The following is a 25783-nucleotide window of genomic DNA, read 5'->3' on the forward strand; positions in this document are numbered from 1 at the left end:
TTATTAAAAAAAAAAAAATCTTTTTCTGGAAGTTTTAATATAGGAATTGAGCTAAAATTCTAGGGATGGAATTCCTAACAAAGAAAATGTTTCACCTTCACTGAGATTCACCTTAAGAGTAGAGGATGGGGGTGACTAGGTGGCACAGTGAATAGAGCACCGGCCCTGGAGTCAGGAGGACCTGAGTTCAAATCCGGCCTCAGACACTTAACACTTCCTTGCTGTGTGACCTTGGGCAAATCACTGACCCCCAATTGCCCTGTTTCCCCCACCCCCCAAAAAAAGTGGAGAATGAATGACAGTCATTGCAGTTATATTGTGTGTGGTTATAGATTATTGACCATAAAACCTAACACTTAGGTCTCTTTAGAAAATTTGGAGGAGAAAGGCAAAAGTGCTTTCCATATTTCATCATCAAAGCTTAATGTAGGAAACTGCGAGATAACCCTTGCTAGAATCAAATGTCCTTTTTCCTGTTGGGCTTTTAGAATTAATCCTGATATTGTTAGAGATAATGGAGGTTAGATAGACGATTTGTTCCAAGAAACCTTTAAGAGTTGAGAAGTGTGGTGGAGAGAAGACTGGCAAGAGTATAAAGAGGGTGGGAGTGGGGAAACATTGCTTTTTTTCCTTGGGCAGCTCCAGGGATATCGTAGGAAGAGTTGATAAAAGGGTACTTTTGCAAAAATCATCAGGAAAACAGCACTCAGGCAAAAGATCTTTGGTGCCACTAGAAAATGTTGAATTTTTAGGTATGAACTTCTTGTTCTCACCAGTAGTGAGCCGGCAACCTAGAATTTAAAGGTTTATCAGACAGTGAATGACTTTTTCCCTCTATTGAGGTGTGGGTGTTGGCTTTAGCAAAGTTTGCTAAAACTTCTGTAAGAACTGATGAGAATGTGAGTTAGATGCATAATTTCACACTGCCTGACTTTATCAGCAACTGTTGAGTTGCTTTAACAACTAGTTTTGTGAATATTCATTTATATAACATTTACTGATCTAATATCACAGTGGTACATGAACTAAATTGACTATGACGGAAACATCCATAAAAACAGTGCTTGTAGTAGCAGTGATTCTTTACTGTTTCATAGTCTACGAATGATGTTTTGATAATCCTTACCTTGATCTGTCATACTCATTTGAATGAAAATGAAATGAAACTCATTTCCTTAGAAATATTACAGTTCTTTTGACCTAGTAAAAACTCACTGTTTGGGGCATCTAGGTGGTGCACCGACCCTGAAGTCAGGAGGACCTGAGCTCATATCTGGCCTCAGACACTTAACACTTACTAGCCGTGTGATCTTGGGCAAGTCACTTAACCCCAATTGCCCTCCAAAAAAAAACCTCACTGTTTTCTATCTCATTTATTTATTATAGTATTTTCCAGTGCTCTTTACCAGCTACCTATTAGATTTTAAGATAATAGAGTTATGTAATCATTTTACTTCTGTTAACATAGTGAGAAGCATGTAACACTGGTCATAATAAAGCTGTATGGTACTGTTGGAGTGCAACTGAGATGGACTATGCCCTGGAAAAACTAGTTATAAACATGGGATCCAAATAGAAAGGAAGGGAAATAAAGGCATAAAATAATCGACTTATGGGTTTCAATTTATAATTACAGTTTTTCTTCACAGGATGATAGATATATGACTTCCGAACTGAGAAACAGAACTAATAAGTGGTACTTGCTGTTTCTTAGCTTCTAGTTGTTATGCTTATAGGCCCATACTATCATCATTTTAGGCACTTAGTGTCTCTAATCTTTGGTACAATAAAAACATTTTAGAGACTTTATTTGCAAACGCTTGCTTAATCATCTGAATTAAGAAATTAAGAGATCAGTTGCAGATTGCTTCCTTTATTCTTTTTCCTGACAGTTTGCAACAGAGTATATAGTTAGAAGTAGTTATCAAGGATGTCCTCAGAGATATTTTGTGCAAAGCAAGTCACTTTGAGATATGTGTGTGATTATTGCCTATAAGCATATGAAGTTATAAAATTCAAGGATAGAAAAAATGTTGAGAATGGTATCAAGGATATAGCACAGGTAAGAGCATGAAAGATTTGGGAATAAAAGGATTTTTCATTTCTTTTGATATTGAAGAATAATTCCAGCAGGAAGTGATTGATACTCAGGGTCTTGAATCATTTAAAACATAGAAGACTAGAGTATTTAAGCACATGCTGCTCTTCTTTCTTCTTGGCCAAGAGCCCAAACCCATAAAGATGTTTATATGGGCAAATCTTACATTAACATTAATAATACTAGTGTTATTGGAATTTATGCAACTCTTTTCCTCAGAGGAGATCAAGGTATCTTATAGATTTCTTTAAACCATTTCTTAAAGATAGGTTATTTTTGGAATGTTATTCTAATTATCCTTGTAAAAAAAACTGAATGCAGATTGTGCCTTGTAATGATTTGTTGACAGTCCCTGGGTAAACTCATTCTTGTGTTCTCACTGTGAATAGTAGTACATATTCCTGTTTGTGAGATTTTGTAGTAGAAGCCCCAATGTTTTTTGGCTAGGTAATCAAAACCTACAGTTTTCAGTCTATACATAAGCTGAAGTAAGTATTCTTAGTTCATTCCCTTCTAAACTAGGGGATTAAATGAAAGCAGTAATTATGTTGGTGATAAATTTTAGACCCTTGGACTTCCATGTTAGAGTACCATAAGAAAGTAAATACAGTAAAGGGATTTTTAGAAAGTACTGATGATGTGTTAACAGTGTTGGATAAGTTAGTTTCAGGTAGAGAAACTTAGGCTAGGAAAGGACTTTCCCACTCCCTCAAACTTTCTTGCTAATGGGGATGATAATAATAATAAGAATAATTATACTTTACATTTGTACTAGAAATGTTAATTTCTCAAGGACCTTGATATGTATTTTTTCATTGTAATTTTTTCAGTAACCTCACAAGATAGAAAGAAAAAGTAGTGAGCTATATAAGATCAAAATCCTGGTCTTCTGTTTCCTCATTAAATATTCTTAATGCTAATTTATGAGAAAGTCATCCAAAAATATTCTCATAATAAAATCCAAATTGGAGAGTGAGAAATGAGTTTCATAACCCAGAAGAGTTAAGTTTTAGGAAGCAAGAAAAGTCTCAGTATCTATTTAGAATAGATGGTACGAAAGAAGAGAAAGCTAATGCTCCTTTGTTTGAGGGGTGTGTGTGACAATTGGGGTTAAGTGACTTGCCCAGGGTCACACAGCCAGTAAGTAAATGTCTGAGGCCAATTTTGAACTCTGGTCTTCCTGACTCCACGGCCAGTACTCTATCCACTGTGCCACCATATTCATCTTCTCTAACAGTCATTGGAACATCATTCGTCAGTAGTTTATTCTTGCTTTTGGGGTTTGGTGCTGAATTTATCATGAGTCCAGTATTTCATGAGAATCTGTTGCTCCATTGTGCCTTGAAATGTATCTCAACTGTCATCTGAATGACCTAATATCATAAACTCATTGTCATCTTCAACTCTTCTGAGCTCAGTCCACATTTCAGTCTCACTCCAATCAGTTGCCAAGGTGTATTGATATTGCCTTTCCAGCATCTCTCTTCTATGCCCTCTTCTTTCCTGTAGTGCTGCCACACCATTGTGGTACAAGTCTTCATTGCCTCATGCCTGTACTGCCATAGACATCTTTTCCTTGTCATCTAGGCCATCTCCCATCCAGCTGCCAAAGTGAACTTCGTAAAGTGCTAATCTGACAGTGTTACCCCTTTACTTTAAACTACAGTTGATGTCTATTACCTCTAGGATCAAATACAAAATCTTCTGTTAGGAGTTTAAAACCCTTCACAAAAAATCCCCTTCCTTTCCAGTCTTTTTTACATTTTATTCCCCTGCGTGTGCTTTATGATTCAGTAAAACTTGCCTTCCTTCTGTTCCTCATATATGATATTGACTCTCTTCATTGACTGTCCTATGCCTAAAGTGCTCTCTGTACTCATCTAACCTGGTTTCCTTAGACTCACCTCACATTCCACCATATGTGCAAGACCCTTCTATAGGAGACCTCCCACCTTTCCTTCCAGTGCCTTCCCTCTGAGATTATATTTATATTCTGCATGTCTTGTAAATATCTGTATATCTCTTGCTTGTTGTTTCCCCATTATAATGTCAGTGCAGGGACTGTGTTTTTGCCTTTTTTTTCCCTAGTACTTAACCCAGTGCTTGGCACATAATAAACATTTAATAAATGTTTGTTGACTCACTAGTAAAAATACCTTTCCTATTCATGTTTTAATGAGTTTGTCAGGAAAAGGAATTTCTGGTTACTTGACTGGGTAAATAACCCTTCAATTGTCCAAATCAATTTAGCATTTCTTAAAAAGTCTGTTAAGTAGAGTTTTTCTAAAATAAATCATGATAGTAAGTAACACTACTGCCAGTGTTTGGGCCCATATCCTATAGTACCAGTGAAACCTGGTAGTCAATTGAACTTGTCCTTGGAATCTTTAAACACAGTTGGTTACAGATAAATATTTAGAGAAACCCTTATTATCTATAGCCTGGCATGTAAATGATCAGTGTCTAGTATACTTCAGACTTACCAATTTAGTATTTCCATAGTAAATTTAAAACCCTTGAGAATATTCATGTTTTATGATTTCTGCAAAATTTTAAACCCATCTTTGACATGGGGTTGTTAAAAACTTCCTAGTAAGGATTTTAATAATAACTAATGAGCCTTAAAAACTAAGAAAATGTATGTCTTTCCTTCAAAAACAACCATCCATTGTTTTTGTCCCTCTTAATTGCAAAAATGAATAGATCTTAAAAATGAGAAATTTTTTAAAATTTAGTGTTTTATTTTTCCCCAATTATACGTAAAAACAACTTTCAACATTCATTTTTAAAATTAAATTCCAAATTCTTTCCCTCCCTTCCTACCCCCTTCATTGAGAAGGCAAGCAGTTTGATACAGGTTATACATGTGTAGTCATACAAAACATTTCTGTGTTAGTCATGTTGTGAAAGAAAATGTAGGCCAAATAAAAAAAAAATAAAACAAGAAAAAGTTTAAAAAGTATGTTTTGATCTGTATTCTGACTGCATCAGTTCTTTTTCTTTGAATATATACCATTTATCATCATAAGTCTTTCAGAGTTGTAGATCATTGTAAAATGAGAAATTATTTTTAAAAACCTTGCTACCTATTAAAAGGATATATTAGTATTTGTATTTGTACTTTACTAAAAACGTTTGCCTGAAATATTTTTCTTTGTTATTTTTGAAAATTTTATTGATATCTTTTGTTTATATATGTCACCTTTCCCCCCAGTATAGTATCCTTTTCCCTCCCCTAAACAGACAGCCACTTTGTATAACAAAGACTAAGGAAGAAAGGCAGTTCGGTAAAATTACCAAATTCATCAAACCATGTCTGAGATTAGATTGTGTTCCATGTTGAATCCCCTACCTCTGTAATTTTAACATTTAGGTTATCTTTGTGAAATAGGGAAAGATGGTATGCTCATTTATAAGTAAAATTAAGACCCATACAATTGACCACTTTGTTCTTTTCCATCTCAGGAGTCTGTGATTAAAAAGTACAAAAGGAAAAAACAAACCATTAGCACAAAAGAATGCTTCTGAGGTGAATTAGCTAATGGAATGGGTAGCCTCTCTTATGGCAATTCCTTCCTAGCTTTTAAATAAGATGTCTTTCTCTGACTAAATTGAGGGAGTGTAAAATATGTCCTTTCTATATACTTATTCTGTCCTCATCATTGTCAAACCATATTAAACTAATGTATTAAGGTACCTATATATCAAAGTTTGTCTAAAATGATATATGATAAAAATGAAACACGCAGATTAATAGATGTGAAAATATAAGCATTGTTAATTCTGGTAATACTTTTCCTATTAATATGGTTCATGGGAAATCAGGGTATCATGAAGTGATAAAGCAGATACTTTCCAAATGACTGGACTTTCCCTGTTGTAATTTCCCTCCCTGAGAGATTGGCTTCTGCTCTAAAAAATTGTCTTAAGAAATATCTTGCTGCTTAAAACTATAAAAGAAACACTTTTAAGTAATCTTTACTAAATTATGGTTTTTGTACTTTTGCTAAAGTTTCCCTCAATCTCTGCAATATCAAGTTCCTTGCTAAGAACTGAACAAAACCATTAAAGGAACAAAGAATCAAATTCCGTTAATTTCAGTTCGGTTCAAGCAGTATTTGGTTCCTACTTTATGTAAATGTGTAAGGCACTGTGATAGAATATCATAAAAATAAGTAAGATTTCTTTTCCTGAAAGAGTATAGGACATATATGTAAATATTAGTAATACTGTGTATGTAACCTAAGATAAATATCATAAGAAAGGTACGAATATACTGTGGGACTGCAGTGAGAAAAACTAATTTGAAGTGAATTGTGCAGAGCTTCCTAGAAGTGGTATTTGAGTCATATCTTTTTTTAAATTAAATTTTATGTTTATTTTTAGTTTACATCATTCATTTCCATAAGATTTTGAGTTACAAATTTTCTCCCCATTTTTCCCCTACTCACCACCCCAAAACAGTGATCCCACTGAATACCCTTCCCCCAGTCTGCTCTCTCCCAGATCTTCCCCCATTCCCCCTCCGACTTTCCAGTAGGGCATGATGGATCACTATGCCCCAGTGCCTGTATATCTTATTTCCCAGTTACATGTAAAATAATAATGATAATAATATGCATATATTTTTAAACATTTGATTTTCAAACTTTGAATTCCAGATTCTTTCCCTTCCTCCCTTGTCACCCACCCTTACTGGGAAGATAAGCAATTCAATATAGGTTGTACATGTGTAGCTATGCAAAGCATTTCCATAGTGGATATATTGTGAAAGACTGACTATATTTCCCTCCATCCTATCCCACCCCCTACTTGTTCTATTCTCTACTTTGATCCTGTCCCTTTTCAAAAGTGGGTGATTCCAACTTCCCTCCCCCTCAGCCTACCCTCCCTTCCATGATCTCCCCTCTCATCCCCTTATCCCCTACTCTGCTGTAGGGTGAGATACCCTATTTATTGTGTATGTCATCCCCTCCCTAAGCCCAATACAATGAGAATAAGATTGACCGATTATTCCCTTTTGCTTTCCTGTTTTTCCCCTCCATTGTAACAGTTTTCCCTTGCCTTTTCTATATGAGATAATTTACCCCATTCTGTCTCTCCCCATCTCCTCTGATTATCTTCCTCTCTCACCTCGTAATTTCACCGTTTAAGTATCATTCCTTCCTATTCAATTGGTCCTGTGCTCCTCCTTCTATGTATACCTGTACACATATATACACACATATGCCCATATACCCTCCTATATAGACATATATATGCATGTATACATGTATATAAATGTACATTTCTATTCCCTTCAGCTGTTCTCATACTGGGAAAAGTTTCATAAGTTACAATTATTGTTTTTCCATGTAGGAATGTAAATAGTTCAACTTTGTTAAGTTCCTTATGATTTCTTTTCCCTGTTTACCTTCTCATGCTTCTCTTGCTAATTGTATCTGAATGTCAATTTTTTTATTCAACTCTTGTTTTTTCATCATGAATGCGTGAAAGTCCTCTATTCCACTGAATGACCATATTTTCCCCTGAAACATGATACTCGTTTTATTGGGTAGGTGATTCTTGGTTTTAATCCCAGCTCTTTTAACCTCTGGAATATTGTATTCCAAGTCCTTTGATCCCTTAGTGTAGAAGATGCAGATCCTATGTTATCCTGATTGCGTTTCCACTGAGTCATATCTTGAAAGCTAGAAAGCTGTTGGAGTGAGTAGAGGGGTAAAGGAAGACTTTTTGGGTTCCCTTTTTCCTCTCTTCCTGTGCCCCCACATTTATTATGATGATGATAATTTTTTTAAAAAAATAGCTAACATTTATATAGCACTTACTATGTGCTAAGTGATTTAGGATTATTATCCTCACAAAAGCTCTGAGAGGTAGATACTATTATTTCCCCCATTTTATAGATGAGGAAACTGAGGCAAACAGCAAGTGACCTTCCCAGTATCACTCAACTAATAGGTGTCTGAGGCCAAATTTGATCTCAGGTCTTACTGACTCCAGATCCAGTGCTCTATCCACTGCATCACCAGGCTTCAGTGAAGATGATGATGTTGAAGTTATTTATATTTGCCTATAAAATAATGCATAATCAACCATCTTAGAGTTCTGGGAGTTTTAAGTTAATCAAATTCCCATCCATAATTGTGTTTAAATGACTTTTCAAACAATAATGTATGGCATCTGAAGTTCAAACATTCTTTTTCTTTCAAACTTAGGTAGTTATTTGTTGAAGTTAAATAATCATGATATGTTGAAGAAGTATTATTTATTATTGTCAATAGTATAATCCATCAGAGAAGGAGAGGAGAAAATATTCTTTCTCACATTCCGTGAATCATAGTCAAAGTCACATGACGGTCTGATTTGGTGACAGTTTTATAAATGTCAGCAGATGTGACACTTGGAGACTTGTTCATTGATAATTTGGCTTGGTAACTAGCATTTAATCACAAATTTTCCAGACTTTCTGAAATGACTTAGAGTTAACCGATGAGCATCTTTTTTAGCTTGAGCACTAGGATAGTTATGATTGCAGTGACTTAAAAGTAGAAGTAAAAATTAGAGTGGGCCACAAAATGGACAATCAGATAGGGAGGCAAGGGTAAGAATCAATGCCCATATGCTGTTTTGCTCCTTAGGAAAGGAAAATGATTCCTCTCCTCACCTCCTCCCCACCCCAGTAAATTTTCTGTCTGATTCTTGACTTGGAAATGGTTTGACGTTAAAAACCTTTTAGCAAAAGTATGAGATCCATGAAAGCAGTGACTGTTATCTTCTTCTTGTGTTCCCTCCATCATAGTGATAAGGTCATTTCCTAGGTTATAGGGAGCATCTCTCTGGAAATGCTTAGACAGAGACTGGATGGCTTTTTGGAGATAAGGAGAATTTTTTTTGTTTTGAGGGCAATTGGGGTTAAGTAACTTGCCCAAGCTCACACGGCTAGTTTTTTTTTTGTGTGTTAAGTGTCTGGGGATGGATCTGAACTCAGATCCTCCTGACTCTAGGGCCAGCGCTCTACTCCCTGCATTACCTAGCTGCCCCGATATGGAGAATTTTTATGATTTAGAGAGAGAGTGGATCTTTGTTCTTGACTTCCGCATTATTGACAACCTTCTCTTCCAGGATTCTCTTTTTTTAGTTTTCATGACACTGCTCTTCTCCTGGATCATCTATATGTCTGACCACTCCTTTTTGGTCTTTTGTGCATCCTTAGCCATACTTTACCTCCTTCCTGACTGTAGGTGTGCTCCAAGGTTGTTCCCTGGGCTTTCTTCTCACCCTCATCTGTCTTGACACTTTCTCTCAGTGACTTCATTAGTTCCCATGGGTTTAATTATCAACTCTCTCTGATTTACATATCCACCCCCAGTCTCACACTCATGTGTGCTCCAAGCCATCTAGAGTGGCCTTTGGGATGTTTCATACTATCCCATAGACATCATTTTTTCTCTCAGAACTCACCACCCTATTTCTGTCAAAGTTAGCACCATACTTCCTGTCTCCCAAGTTGGTAAACTCATGTCATTACCCTTACTTTCTCACTCTTCTGGATCCCAGCTATTCCTGTATTTCCCAAATCTTGTCTGTCTTTCCAACATTTCTCTCTTAATGCCCTTCTTGTTAGTCACAGAGACATCACCATTTGTCTGGACCAAGGGTGGAAACTTGTAGCCTCAAGGCCACATGTGATCTCTTCTAGGTTCTCAAGTGTGGCCCATTGACTGAATCTAGACTTCACAGAAAAAATCCGTGAAGGATTTGTTCTTTAAAACTTGGACTCAGTCAAAAGGTTGTACCCAAGCTGGTGAAAATTTCTGGACTCTTTCATTGGTCTCCTAATTGGTTCCCCTCTTTCTTCCTTTTTTCATCTGTATAGCTACAAACATTAAATATCTAAAAAAGCCATTTGTCTTAAGTGTAAGTCTGACCATATTGTTCCTCTTCACTTAACTTCAGTGACTCACTTTTACAACCTTAGGATAAAACATAAAATTAGTCACTCAGTCATGTGAGTTTATTAAGTGCCTGCTGTGTTCTAAGGACTGTGTTAAGTACTGAAGCTACATAGAACACCACTACTCCCTTCCAAACCTCCCCCCTCAAATTCCAAAACAAAAACAGTCCCTTCTCTGAAGGAGCAAATAGTCTAATGGAGGTGGGAATATGCAAATAACTATGTACAAACAAAATATATACAGGACAAATTGGGGATAGTCTCAGAGGTATAAACTCCTGGCATCCTCCCTTTCCATAGCCTTTTAGAATTTCTTATTGCTAAAGCACATTAAGATTTTCCAGACTACCTTCCACCTGTGCCTTTGCCTCTTTACTTCCTTGTATTTATTTTGTTTTCTATACCTACTCATATGTGCATTTCATCTCCCCCAGTGTAATATAAATTCCATGGGAGCATTTTTTTTCTTTATATCCCCAGCACTTAACAGAATCTCTAGATCACAGTAGATACCTAATAAATGTTTGTTGATTGCAAAGCTCCTTCTGGTCAAGCTTCTATTATTCTTGGTCAGTAGTCTTAAAATTCAGGAATGCAATAGATACATTATATCTGATTTCAGAAAGGTGTTTGACGAAATTTCTCAAGATAACCATGTGTACTTAAACTTCACTAATTCACAAGTTTGTGATTTTTGTGATTATGATCAATTTGGGTCCTGCCATTTATATTATGACTACTCCATACCTTCCATACCTTAGTAGACAGTCTTCCTGTGAAAAATAAAAAACAAATCAGCAGACCCAGCTTCTGGTTATGAACTTTTCTAAACTCACTTTGAGAATACTCTTTATTCATTACCAGACCCATATTGAAAGCCTTGCTAGCTGAGTAGGACCTGTCACAGCTTGGTCTCTGTAAGTATCCATAGGCTTTGGGAACACAGAATGATAACTGTCCCGTGATGCAGTTCTTCTAGTACTATAGTGTTTCTAATTCATTGGATGCTTTCAGGCAAAGTATGTATTACTTATTGCTGGGTATATTATTGAGGAAGAGATTTTTGTTTAGGTATGGTTGTACTCAGTTTCTTTGATTAATTACCCAAGTATAAATATATAGGTCTTATCAGACAGTTTTCTTTATTTCCTTGTTGTAGTAATTTATGTTTATGTATCATAGTCACACTTTTTAAAGCAGTCCATTCCTCTTGAACCACTTGTTCCCAGATTTCAGGCAAGGAAACTTAGAATTATATTGACTTTCCCCAAACAAAAGATTAACCCTTCTTACCTATCACTAGTTGTTACCTAGTGTGGTACTTTTTCTCAAGGTTCCTGTCATTTTTACCTCAGAAACTAATTTCTGCTGTGAGTGTTCATTCATACTTGGACAGAAAGAGTAGCTAGTATAGCTGTTACAGAAGATTCAGAGTTAGAATCCAAAAAAGATTTTAACAGTCTAAATCAATGGGCTAAATCCAGTAGGATGAAAATTATAGACGTAAATGTAAAATCTTGTACTTGGGTACAAGTAGATAAAGGCATCATCTGCTTTTTTCAGTTAGTAAGTGCTTACTATGTGCCAGGCTCTGTGCCAAGCATTGGGGATTCAAAAAGGGACAAAAGACAGTACCTGACTTTAAGGAACTCACAGTCTAATAGGAGAAGTGCCAAACAAATATTTACAGACAAACTACATACAGGATAAATAGGGGAAAAAATAGCAGAGAGAAATCACTAGAATCAAGAGAAAGGTTTCTTTGTAAAAGATGGGATTTTAATTAGGACTTTAAGAAAGCCAGGAGGCAGAGATGAGAAGGAAGAACATACTAGGCATGGGGGATAGCCAAAGAGTATGTCTAGAGCCTAGAGATGGTATGTTTTGTTTATGGAACAGGGAGAAGGTCGGTGTCACTGGATTAAAGAGTTGGGGAATAAGGTTCAAGAAGACTGGAAGGGAGGAGGTTGTGGCACTAATTTATGAAGGCCTTTGAAAGCCAAACAGAAGAAGATTTTGTATTTGATCCTGGAAGCAGTGGGGAACTACTGGAGATTATTGAGTAGGGAGGTGATGTGAACAAACCTGTGCTTTTGGAAGATTTATCATTAGTGGCTGAATGGAGGATGAATTGGAGTGGGGAGAGAGATTTGAGACAAGCAGGCTCACCTGCAGGCTGTTGTAATAGTCCAGGCATTAGATGATGAAGTCTTGTGCCAGAGTAGTAACAGTATCAGAGGAGAGAAGGCTTGGAGACTTTGCAAAAGTGAAATCACCGTGCTTTGGCAACATTGGATATGTGAAGTGAGAGACAGTGAGGAGCTAAAGGTGACGGCTAGGTTGCAAACCTATTCAGAAAAAGATCTTAAGGTTTCAGTACCATACAGACCCAGTATGTTAGCAGTGTGATGTGTCATTAAAAAATGTGAATGTGATCTTGGATTGCATTAAGCTTTCAAGAGCCGGGAAGTGACAGTCCCACTGTAAAATGCCCTCCTCAGACTTGACTATTAGGTTCATTTTTGGGCACACCTATTGAAAGACAGTAATAATTTGGAGAGTACTCAGAAGAGAGCAGCCAGGATGGAGAAGGGTCCTGAATATTGGGGTTTGTTTGTTTTGTTTTTTGGAGGGGAGAGGGCAAGGCAATTGGAGTTAAGTGACTTGTTCAAGGTTACATGGCTAGAAAGAGTGGGGGGGGGGGGGGGAGGGAGAGAGAGAGAGAGAGAGAGAGAAGGAAGCAAGTGAGCCATGTTGGTCAACTGGAGAGTTTCAGTTGAGTCCACTGTCAGGCAGCTTCTGTTACTACTCAGAGAGGTAGTTGTTTGTCTCTTGTTCTTGAAGTGATGCCATGATATGGGAGTGAATTAGATTTAAGTAAAGGAGGTTTGTGCAAAGTTACCAGCCTCACTTTCTCCTCTGGAGCCATATGGGTCCAGTCTCAAGGTGGATAGTATTTTTCATCATAAGTTCTTTTGAATTGTCTTAGATCATTGTATTGCAGAGAATAGCTAAATCATTCACAGTTGATACTCATACAGTATTGCTGTTACTGTTCTCCTGGTTATATTCACTTCATTTTACATCAGTTCATGTAAGTCTTTCCTGACTTTTCTAAAAGCATCCTGTTTGCCATTTTTTTAATAGCACAATATTATTTCATTACAATTGTATATCACAACTTGTTCAGTCCTTCTCCGGTTGATAGGCATCCCTTCAATTTCTGATTCTTCACCATTACAAAAAGACTGATCAGATCTCTTAAACTTTCTTTCAACCTCAATTTCAGCATCTGTAAAACCAATAATAAATAGCACCTACATCACAGGGTTGTTTCGAGGATCACACATAAGTTAACATATATAAAACACTTTGCAAGCATTTAAGCATAATATAGTTACTAATTATAATTCTCTGTATTATCTGAATTGGGAGTATTATTTGAGGAGTTTGGGTTTTCTCCTTTTTCTTTTTATAGGGATATGAATGCTTATACTTGTAGGAACATTATGAGGAACAGTTTATAAACCCTAAAGCTATAGAAATGGGATCTGATGTTATGGTTGTAATTCCTGAAACATTTTCCCTCCTCATCACCTTCTGAATTTCTTGGCTCCCTTCAAGACCAGGCTCAAATACCATCTTCTGGGTCTTTTCCAGTACCTTCTTTGGCCACTGTGTGTACCCCATTCCTCCATCTCTGATGCATTCCCTCTGAGATTACCTCCAATTTATATGCAGTATATATCTTGTGTATATATGCAGTATATATCTTGTGTTTACATAGTTGGTTTGCATGTTTTCTCCTCCATTATCATGTGACCTAATTTGAGGATTAGAACTATACTTTTGCTTTTTTTGAATCCCCAATGCTCATCACTAGCACATTTTAAGTGTTTACTTTTAGATGATGATAATAGTGACGATGATTGTCATTGGAAAACTGAATCTCTAAAGCAGAAACATTGCTTTGAAAAAATGTTTTTTTTGTAAATGTCTTCCCCCCAAGAAAGATCTTCCCTACCTTAGAATAAGGAAGTAGAACAAATGAATATCCTTAGCTGCAGCAGGCTAGGAAATTTTTGAGTATTCCAGTGTTACCCAGTCAACCAATATACTTATTGGCCCCCTTGGTCTATTAAAAAAAAATCACTCCCTCTAAAATTTTCCTAATTAAAGATGATTTAGCCAAACTTCCTCTTTTAAAATGCAAATGCAGCAGCAAGATTAATTAAACCCTAAAAGAGTAAGAATTAGGTTAATCAGATTGTTTATTTCCTGATGCACTATAGATAAAAGCTGTACTGAGGGCATATTTTGTAGAGAGAATCTGAACCAGTTTTGGAGTAGAAGTCTGCGCTCTATAGTGCTGCTTACATAGATCAGAGGAAGAGAGGTATCATCAAAAAAAGGGAATATCAGCGAACATCAGAAAGAAACATCTACTTAAGAATTTTGACATAGGGCTAGTTCAAATGCTCTGTGAATAATAAATGAAAGACCCAACTCTATACACACACATTCACACATACACACACACACACACACACACACACACACACACACACACTCACACATACCCTGCCTGTTTGGAAAATTATACAAAACTGCTAAGTGTTCCTAAAAGTGAATTAGATTAGCCAATTCATTGTGAGTTTTCTCCAGAGTGACAGGACTTAAAAGAATAGAAGAATATTTCATGAGTCATGGACCTCTTTTTCAGTGATTATTAAACTCTATGGCTTCATAGACCTTGTTGATCATCTTGAATTACAAATACCTGCAAGAAAAAACAATAGCAAAATAACTGTCACCATAAATGCATTGTTTTTGATAAAGTGGAGTAATTGACATCTGGTTTTTACGAATTATGCTAAGTAAATTATAAAATTATGGCAGAAATAGCAGTTTAGGTACGATGATATTATTTAGCAATAATATAGGCAGTCAACCTTACAGATCATACTTTGAAGAGGCCTCATGAGTTATACTTTGAAAACCATTCTGTTGTTTGCCATTTGAAAACTGTCATAGAGAAGAACAAAATTATCAGGTTTACAGCGTATTTTTCTATAGTGTGTAGTTGAAAGTAATCTTGAGCAGGTAAAAACTTAAGGTTTTATTCACTTTGCTAGTAAAGAAGTTGCCATGTGATTTAAATCACAATCTCTGTGGGGCTTAGTTTCCTCATTTGTAAAAAGAAGAGGATTGGGCTCTAAGTTTTCTTTCATGTCTTTGATTCTATGATTGTTATATATTATGATATGTAAATATTAAAGAGTGTATTTAAAATCAAGGAGCTACCTGTCTTGCCCTCCCCACCCCCCTTGAGAAAATGAACTCTTTATTGTAGGTAATAGGGACAATAGATGTAGAATATTACATTTACTGTCAAACACAGCCATTGTGCCAGTGGTTTTGCTGAACTAGGGGTTTTTTTTTTTAACTCTGTTTAAATGTTTGTTTCAAGGGATAGCTTACTGAATAGGATAGAATGGACAGATATATTTGGAAATAAATGTAGCATAACAACAAAAGCATCAATAAAATCTTTTAAAAATTAAGTCAAGGAGTCAGCACTATGTTGGAGCCTTGCAGATTCTAATGCAGTCTGCTGATGTTTTCCTGAAACTATTTTTATTAAGAAGGAGGTTTAAATTTTTTTTAGCATTGTAGCCTATTTTTCTTATTATTTAAAATAGCTAACACTTACAAAAGCACTTTAAAGATTGCAAAATGCTAAATGTATTTTATATTATTTGAGCCTGATAACACTTTGAGGGTAGGTACTATTATGCTTATTCTACAATTCTACAATTGACTTCTCAGATTCTCTCAAGGATAAGTGACTTGTCCAGAGTCACACACTGAGTCTCTGAGGCAGGATTTGACTTTTTGCTTTTCCTGATTCTAAATCTAGTCTTCAATCTACTGCACCATTTAGTGATGGTTTAATTAAAAAAAAAGTCATAATTAGCATAAGGAAGTTACCAACCCTTATCTACAAAATCATACATCACACATAATGATTATCCGTGTTTGCGCAACCTTTTACTGTTTACAAAGTTCATTCCTGATAGGAACCTGGTGAAAGTAGGTGGTATGAGTTATCCTCCTTTTAAAGATGAGGAATCAGGAGAGCTTATGATTAGTAAGTTTTGAGTAGCAGAGCTCAGATTCAAGTGTGGTCTTCAGACTAAGGTCAGTGCCTTACTTAATATATTACCTTGCCTCCCTAAAAATCACACCATTTTGATTGGGTAAGAAATATGAACTAGCTTATCAAATAACTATCTAAGTAGACATGGTAACCAATCAGAATGTGCTGCATAGAATTCTTTTAAATGCTTGTTTTGTTTTATTTTTTCTCAAATGGGCATTTGCTGTTGAGTGTTTGAATGAATAAATGAATGAAACCTCATTTTATTAAGTTTTTACTCTATGGTAGGCCCTATGCTAAGTTCTGGAGACACAAATACAAAAAGCAGAATAATCGCTGTCCTCAAAAAGCTTATATCGTTCTAGGTAAAGACAGCCCACATAAAGCACTGGTCACCAGGGAAGGATGTTTTGAACAGGGAAGTCATAAAGAGGGCTATCCTTTCCAGTAATGATCATTTTGTTTTTTTTTACTGTTCCTAAAGATGGAAAGCTGGAAGAGGAAGGTTAAGAATGAGAAAAAGGATGTTTGGTAGACATAGGACATGAAGACTGCCCAAGAGTAGCAGCCTATTGAGTGTGGGTCAGGCTTGTTATGGAAAACTCTGATCATAGTGATTTTTGCAATATAATGATTTCATAGTAGAAGAGCAGAAACACTTTTGGAAAAGAGGTCTGAGTTAGCTTAGCAAGCCTCTTTTTGAATGAGGATCTGAAAACTGGTTCTCTGAAATCACCCTGTATTTGACAGACTCTATGGTAAATGAACTCACTGAAGGTGACTTAATGAAGCAGGAGGTTTCATCTTGTAGATTTTATGGGGAGTATCACATCTAAGACTACTGCTTAGAAAGGGCTAAGTTGAGAAGTAAAACTACGAAAGCTACTAAGTAATGTAGTTTCCTTTCCATTAACAATAATAAAGACCCCATGGCCAGGAATTCAGATTGGAAAAGCTTGTGGATTTTGTGAAACAGATACTAAAAGCTTTGAGTGCTTGGGGAAATGCCATCTTTTCAGTGATTTTTTTTTTTTAGTCCATTAAACTGCTTGCCTTTCTCACAGTTAACAATAACTTATATTCATGTGAAATTTATTAAAATAGTTGTTCTTTTTAAATAGTGAGGAAATCTAATGCTTCATCTTTGTGATTAATTTCTTCCAGAACAAAATTTACTTTTAACCTACGGTGTTCAGGACAGTGGCACTTAATGATTGTCTAGACTTCTGTATGACTCAGGAAGTAGCTTTTTTAGTTTTAATGGTACAATTCACCCCCTGGTAGACCTCCTTTAAGCCATTAGTTATTCAGCAAATGTTTATTAATACTAGTGACAGTCACTATGCTGATACGCCAAGAAGGGCAAAAATAGTATCCTCCCCGAAGGAGCTCATGTTCTGATTGCATAGAGAACATACAGACAACTGAAGATACCAGGTACATTTGGAGTAATTTAGAGGTAGTATTAGAGAAGAAGCATTAACATTATGGAAGACAAGGAAAGGCTTCTTGAAGAAGGTAAGATTTTAGCTAAGACTCAAAAGTAGTGAAGGAAGTCAGGAAGGGGATGTCCAGGAGACAGTTGGTGATGTGAGACTTAAAATCCAGAGAAAGGTTAGGGTTGGATAAATACATCTGAGAATCATCAGCATAAAGGTGACTTTTATGAGTTTTAAAAAGTAGTTTAGCCACAAAATGGTGTACAGTTCAGGAAAATTATCATACATTTTTGAAATAAGGTTGGTTGTTTTATAATAAAATGGCAAGAGGTGGTCATCTCTTGGGAGTACTCTAATCACTTTACCTTTTATTATTACTTTTTTTTTTTCCAAATGCTTTATTAACTTCTGGTTTACTCCATTTCTGCAAGATTTTGGGTTACAGATTTTCTCCCTGTTTTTCCCCTACCCACCTCTCCAAAATAGCGATCCCCCAGGATATTCCCTCCTCTTATTTCCCAATTACATGTAAAATAATAATGATAATAATATGTATATATTTTTAAACATTTGATTTTCAAACTTTGAATTCCAGATTCTTTCCCTTCCTCCCTTGTCACCCACCCTTACTGGGAAGATAAGCAATTCAATATAGGTTGTACATGTGTAGCTAATGCAAAACATTACCATAGTAGATATATTGTAGAAGACTGATTATATTTCCCTCCCCTTCTATCCCATCTCCCATTTGATCTATTCTCTACTTTGGTCCTGTCCCTTTTCAAAAGTGGGTGCTTCCAACTTCCCTCCCCCCCCCCAGACTGCCTTCCCTTCCATCATCCCCTATGTCATTCCCTCCTTGAGCCAAATTCAATGAGTATAAGGTTGACCCATTCCCTTATGCCTTCCTGTTCTTCCCCTCCGTTGTACCCATTTTCCCTTGCCTCTTCTATATGAGATAGTTTGCCCCATTCTGTCTCTCCCCATCTCCTCTCCTTATATTCCCCTCTCGCCTCTTAATTTCACGTTTTAATAAAGTATCATCCCTTCCTATTAAATTGGTTCTGTGCCCTCTATCTATGTATACCTGTAAACATATATATACATTCACATATGTAATCATATATATACCTATATATGTCCTATATATGTTCTGATAAAGATTATATATATATGTATATTTCTATTCCCTTCAACTATTTTCATACTGAGAAAAGTTTTATCATTTACAATTATTGTTTTTCCATGTGGGAATGTAAATAGTAGTTCAACTTTGATAAGTTCCTTATGATTTCTTTTCCCTGTTTACCTTCTCATGCTTCTCTTGCTTCTTGTATCTGAATGTAAAATTTTCTGTTCAACTCTGGTTTTTTCTTCAAGAATACTTGAAAGTCCTCTGTTCCACTGAATGACCATATTTTCCCCTGAAACATGATACTCACTTTTGCTGGGTAGGTGATTCTTGGTTTTAATCCCAGCTCCTTTGACCTCCAGAATATCATATTCCAAGCCCTTCGATCCCTCAGTATAGAAGCTCCCAGATCCTGTGTTATCCTGATTGTGTTTCCACAATATTCAAATATTTTCTTCCTGACTGCTTGTAATATTCTCTCCTTGATCTGGGAGTTCTGGAACCTGGCTATAATATTCCTAGGAGTTTTCTTTTTGGGATCTTTTTCAGGAGGTGATGGGTGGATTCTTTCAACCTCTATTTTGCCTTCTGGTTCTAAAACATCAAAGCAATTTTCCTTGAGAATTTCTTGGAGGATGATTTCTAGGTTCTTACTTTGATCATGGCTTTCAGGTAGTCCAACAATTTTTAAATTCTCTCTCCTGGATTTATTTTCCAGGTCAGTGGTTTTTCCCATGAGATATATCACATTGCCTTCTATTCTTTCATTTGTTTGGATCTGTTTAACAGCATCTTCAGTTCTCCTCAAGTCACTAGCTTCCTTTTTCTCCATTCTAAATCTGAAGGAATGATTCTCCTCAGTGAGCTTTTGAGATTCTTTTTTCCATCTGGTAAATTCAGCTTTTTAAGGCATTTTTCTCCTCATTGCCTTTTTGAGCCTCCTTTGCCGTTTGAGTAAGTCTGTTTTTTAATGTGTTATTTTCCTCAGTCAGGCTATTGACTTTCATTTAGAGGTTCTCCAAAATGGCAGAGTAGAAGCAGGATCTCCCTGCTGCTCCGGCTTCCACCTTCCCCAGTCGATGTAAAAAGGGGACTCTAAACAAACTTTGGAGCTTCAGAACCCATAAAATGACACAGAGAAGCTAACCTCCTGCTGAGGACAGCCTGGCAGTCCAGCAGGAATAGGGCAGCGCAGCACTCTGGGAGCCAAGCCCAGCCCCACACCTGACCAGCTGCAGACTGGAGGGACTCCAGATCAGCAGCAGATGTGGCCATTTCCAGAGTTATCAACACATAGATGCGAAGGACAAAGTGAGATGTCAGTGCAGTCTGGACTTTGGGACCCAGTAAGGTGGGAGTGTGTGGCTTTTGCCCCTGGGGCGAGAAGCCGCTGAGACCCTGGCACAGCCAACCAGCACCAAGTGGCAGCTTCAGCTCCTGGCCTACAGAGTGTAGGGGGACCAAGCACCAGTCTGAGGGGTAATCACTCTTGCTTTAACCTTCTTGGATCTGGATTGCAGTATAGGGTGGAGGTCCTGAGGTGTTTGTCCAGCTTGCAAGAGCGTGTGGAGACCTCAGTGAGGGCACCCATCTAATACCTCCGGCAGCTGAGAAAACCCCAGCATTTGGGATGAAAGCTCCCCTGTCTGGTGGCAGAGTCCTACTGTGGCAAAAAGCCCAGGGGTCAAGTGACTGTGGGGCGACATGACCAGGCAAAGGAAACAAAGCAGACAGAAGATTCCAACATTAGACTCCTATTTTGGGGGCAAAAAGGAGCAAAGTATGGAACAGGAGGAAGACAGTGAAGTCAGAACTCCTGCACCAAAAGCTTCAAAGGAAAATATGAGCTGGTTATAGGCCATAGAGGACCTTAAGAAGCAGATAAGAGAAGTGGAGGAAAAATTGGAAAGAGAAATGATAACGATGCAAGAAAATTACGAACTGAGAGTCAACAGCCTGACTGAGGAAAATCGTACCTTAAAAAATAGACTTACTCTGGCAAAAGAGGTTCAAAAAGGCAGTGAGGAGAAGAATGCCTTAAAAAGCCAAACTTGCAGATGTAAAAAGAGTCTCAAAAGCTCACTGAGGAGAATCTTTGCTTCAGAATTAGATTGGAGCAAATGGAAGCTAATGACTTTATGAGAAATCAAGATGCTGTTAAACAGATCCAAACAAATGAAAGAATAGAAGGCAATGTGAAACATCTCATGGGAAAAACCACTGACCTGGAAAATAGATCCAGGAGAGATAATTTAAAAATTATTGGACTACCTGAAAGCCATGATCAAAGTAAGAACCTAGAAATCATCCTCCAGGAAGTTCTCAAAGAAAACTGCCCTGATGTTTTAGAACCATAGGTTGAAAGAATCCACCGATCACCTCCTGAAAAAGATGCCAAAAAGAAAACTCCTAGGAATATTGTAGCCAGGTTCCAGAATTCCCGGGTTAAAGAGAGAGTATTATAAGGATCCAGGAAGAAACAATTTGAATATTGTGGAAACACAATCAGGATAACCCAGGATCTGGCAGCTTCTACACTGAGGGATTGAAGGGCTTGGAATGTGATATTCCAGAGGTCAAGGGAGCTGGGATTAAAACCAAGAATCACCTACCCAGCAAAACTGAGTATCATGTTTCAGGAGAAAATATGGTCATTCAGTGGAATAGAGGACTTTCAAGCATTCTTGCTGAAAAAACCAGAGTTGAATGGAAAATTTGATATTCAGATACAAGAAGCAAAAGAAGCATGAGAAGGTAAACAGGGAAAAGAAATCATAAGGAACTTATCAAAGTTGAACTATTAACATTCCTACATGGAAAAACAATAATTGTAACTTATGAAACTTTTCTCAGTAGTTGAAGGGAATATATATATATATATACATATACATATATATATATATACATATATATATGTCTATATATGAGGGTATATGGGCATATGAATACATATGTGAATATGTGTATATGTTTACAAGTATACATAGATAGAGGTCACAGGACCAATTTAACAGGAAAGGATATCAAAAGGTGAAATTAAGAGGTTAGAGAGGAATATAATGAGAGGAGATGGGGAGAGACTTTCATTTCATAATTTTCTTGCATCGTTCTCATTTTTCTTCCCAGTTTTTCCTCCACTTCTCTTATCTGCTTCTTAAGGTCCTCTATGGCCTGTAACCAGCTCGTATTTTCCTTTGAAGCTTTTGGTGTAGGAGTTCTGACTTCACTGTCTTCCTCCTGTTCCATGCTTTGATCCTTTTTGTCCCCCAAAAAGGAGTCTAATATTAGATTCTTTGGTTTGTTTTGCTTCCTTTGCCTGGTCATGTTGCCACTCAATTACTAGACATTTGGGCTTTTTTCCACAATAGGACTCTGCCACCAGACAGGGGATCTTCCGCCCCAAACACTGGGGTTTTCTCAACTGCTGGAGGTATTAGTTGGGTGCCTTTTCTGAAGCCTCCACACGTTCTGACAAACTGGTCATACACCCCAGGACCTCCACCCTATACTGCAATCCAGATCCAAGCAGGTTAAAGCAAGAGCAATTATCCCTCAGACTGTTTTCTTGGTCCCCCTACAGTCTCCAGGCCAGGAGCTGAAGCTGCAACGTGGCACTAGCTGCGCCAAGTGTCTCAGTGGCTTCTCGCCCTGGCAGCAAAAGCCAATGCTCTCCCAACTACTGGTCCCAAAGTCCACACTGCACTGACCTCTCACTTTGTCCTTTGCATCTATGCGTTGATAATTCTGGAAATGGCCACAGCTGTTGGTGATCTGGACTCTCTCCAGCCAGTGGCTAGTCAGGCCCGCCCTGGGGCTAAAACCTCAGGCTCACTCGGGCCTGAGCTCAGCTCCCAGAGCGCTGCACTGGCTGATTCCTGCCAGCCTGCTGGGCTGTCCTCAGCGGGAGGTTAGCTTCTCTGTGTCATTTTGTGGGTTCTCTAGCTCCAAAGTTTGTTCAGAGTCGCCTTTTACATGAATTGGGGAAGGTGGAAGCTGGAGCCCTGTGGAAGTCCTGTTTCTGCTCTGCCATCTTGACTCCGTCTCCCCATTATTATTATTCTTTTTCTATTTAGTAAGGGCTTGGGAAGAAGAATACAGCTGAAAACTTACCTTCTCAGATTAACTAAAGCTTCTTGCTTGCTCCTATCCCAGTCTTTTACTTAGTGTCAGCAGTTAACACACTTTGATTTTTCATTGTAAGACTAAGCATCCTATTCTGTGAATTATACTTCACAATGTCCACTGTACTTAGTTTCCTCACTTCTACTTTGACCACAGGAAGATTAGGAAGTTAGACCACAGGAAGTTAGGGGAAAGTACATCTTATGGAATATAGGACAGTATTAGTGATGACTATTAGCCCTTTCAACCACTGCCACTGTTGCCACGTTTTTATTAGTCTTGTTAATGAATTCATCACCACCACCTCCATCATTGTTGTTATCATCATTAACATTTATAGAGCACCTACTATGTGCTAGGCAGCATGCTAAGTGCTTTATAATGATTATCTAATTTGATCTTTACAACGAACTTGAGAGGTAGGTGCTTTTATTATCCCCATTTTATAGATGAGGAAACTGAGCCAGGCAGAAGTTAAGAGACTTGCCCAGGGTCACGTGCCTATTAAAGTATCTGAGGCCTCATTTGAACTCAGGTGTTCCTGATTCCAATTCTAGTGCTATGTACACTGTGGTGACACCTAGATGCCTTCATAAGCGTTTATTAATTATCCATTAAGTAGCAGGTACATGGAAATATCCCAAGACCACACTGAAACAGTATCTCCTCAAGTAACTTACATTCTATTGGATGAGAAAAATGGAGGACCTGGCAATTCAGGCATATAACTGTTTTTATCTCCCAACTCTGAGGATGCTTGTCTAAACAGTACAGTTGAATTGTTTTGTGCATATTTGTTTGTTTTTTTCTAACATAACCTGCCTCACTCTTTTGAGCCTCTGGAACTCCTCATATCGCTTGGGCTTAACTAAACCCATTGTTCAACACTCATATTAATTCCCATTTCTGTAAAGCCTTTTCCAATCATCTGTTCTTCATCTAATGTGTCTTTTCTTCTCTCTCTGAATTGATGCATCACTTATTTGGCACTAATAATATGCTATTTTATATTATTCTCTTTGTGTGAGTTTGTCTTATATTTCTAAGTTGTAAGTTCCTTGAGCAAGAGGTATATCATGGGGGGGGGGTGATATTTCATCACAGGTTTTAGCAGTGTCATATATATATATATATATATATTTATAGTAGATGCTCAATAAATATTTGTGAACTGATGAATGGTTGGTTAGAAGAGAGAAGAGACTGGACCTTACACCCTTTGGAATCTGATTGAATGGCTTTCATTGTTAGAAACTCCTTCTGAATCTGAGACACAGGTTTTCCATTCATTCTTCGGTGTCAGTATAAAGCTTTGTGAGTAAAGTTGGAAGAATGCTTAAAATTTTAATATAAAGTTTAGTGGGTATGTTTATAAAATCTAGGTGGTATAGTAAGCGTGGAGTCAGGAAGACAGCTTCCTTAAAGCCTTCCTTAATCACTTGCTTTTAAAAAACCCTAGGCTAATCAGTGAACCTCTCTTGGCCTCCATTCCCTCATGTACAGAGTCATAGATGGAGAGTAAAAGTGAGTCTTCTTTACATGTTTCAGTGAATTCTGTGAAAATAAAGATGTGGTCTATCACAAAACATAACTTACGAAATCCTACCTGTTTCATTCTAATACCCTCAATCAAGCATGCGTTGATGTGTGCATAGATAATTCTCATAAAAATTCTTATAAAAGAATCTAAATTCACTGACACTTTCAACTTTTACACTGTAGTATTTCCTGTAGGAGAGGACAAATCCATGGTTTTTAGCCAGGTGCCAAATATTCCTGCCCACCCAGGACATCAAGGCAAACTCTAACTCTTACAGAAAATGGTTTAGGGTCATTGATGTTTTTGTATTGCTCTCAAAGTTCAGTGCTTGAAAATCTTACCTCACCAGGAGCATATCCCTGAATCAGGTGCTGAATACAAAAATTAAAATTGTTCATTCTATTGCTACCTCTCTTTTCTCTGTTCTTGATGGAATGAATCTCAGAGTTGAAAGGAACCTCAAAGGCCATCTGGTCCAACCCATACCCAAGTGTGAAGAGTACCCTTTGCTCTAAGGGAGGAAAAAAAGTTAGGTATTCTTTCTTTTGAGACTTCATTGAGGGGGAAATCTGCTAGCTCCTGAGCGACCCCATTCTATGTTTAGGTAGGTCTGTTTTTCCTTTCTTCATGCCTAAAATAGAACCCTTCAGTGTTCTACCTTTCTGACATCCTCTCTACACCAATCCCCAATCCTTTTTCTCTTCTTGCTGTTTTTAAAATTGCTTTTTTTCTTTTTGTCATAAGGTTCAAGATTATTTTTTAGAAAAAGCATAGCTGCTTTTCTCATGTAGATTCATAAGGGATACCTGGTTTTATTTTGTTAGAGACCCAGTATGGTGCTTCCACTGTCTTTGGTGGTGAAAAGATTTTGTTTTAAAATCTTGATAAATCTTTTCCATTTTTTCCTTCCATTATAGGTCCTTTAAGTTCATCCTTAAATATCCTTGATACTACTTTGTTTAGATTGGTCCCTTACCAGACTTTCTGAAGCTTTGTTTTTTCCTCTATTTCTTGCCATTTTATGAGGTAATATTGTTCATAATTTCCCATCCTCTTTCTAAGGTTTTTTTTGGCTATTATTCTATTTTTATAGACTCTTTTTTTTTTGAGGAGGGAAGAATTGCCCAGGGTCACACAGCTAGTTAAGTATCAAGTGAGTGAGGTTAGATATGAACTCAGGTTCTCCTGACTTCCTGGTTGGTGCTCTATTCACCAAGTTCTACCTACCTGGCCCTGGCCATTATTCTTTTATGACTTAAATTTTGTTTTCATTTTCAAAGAGCAGCCTTCTCTCTCTCTCTCTCTCTCTCTCTCTCTCTCTCTCTCTCTCTCTCT

General features: G+C 37.3%; 2 protein-coding genes across 4 annotated transcripts in view; one reads left to right on the forward strand and one right to left on the reverse strand.

Annotated features, from left to right (window-relative positions):
• Positions 1 to 25783, reverse strand: part of TRIP4 (thyroid hormone receptor interactor 4) — a 374079-nt gene that overhangs the window by 226702 nt on the left and 121594 nt on the right. The window lies entirely within an intron of this gene.
• CSNK1G1 (casein kinase 1 gamma 1) overlaps positions 1 to 25783 on the forward strand; it is a 292028-nt gene that overhangs the window by 142951 nt on the left and 123294 nt on the right. The gene's annotated exons all lie outside the window — the stretch shown is intronic.

The sequence above is a fragment of the Petaurus breviceps genome, unplaced genomic scaffold, assembly GCF_028583685.1.
Source record: "Petaurus breviceps papuanus isolate PSGF00001 unplaced genomic scaffold, PetGlider_PUasm1.0 37, whole genome shotgun sequence".
NCBI lineage: Eukaryota > Metazoa > Chordata > Mammalia > Diprotodontia > Petauridae > Petaurus > Petaurus breviceps.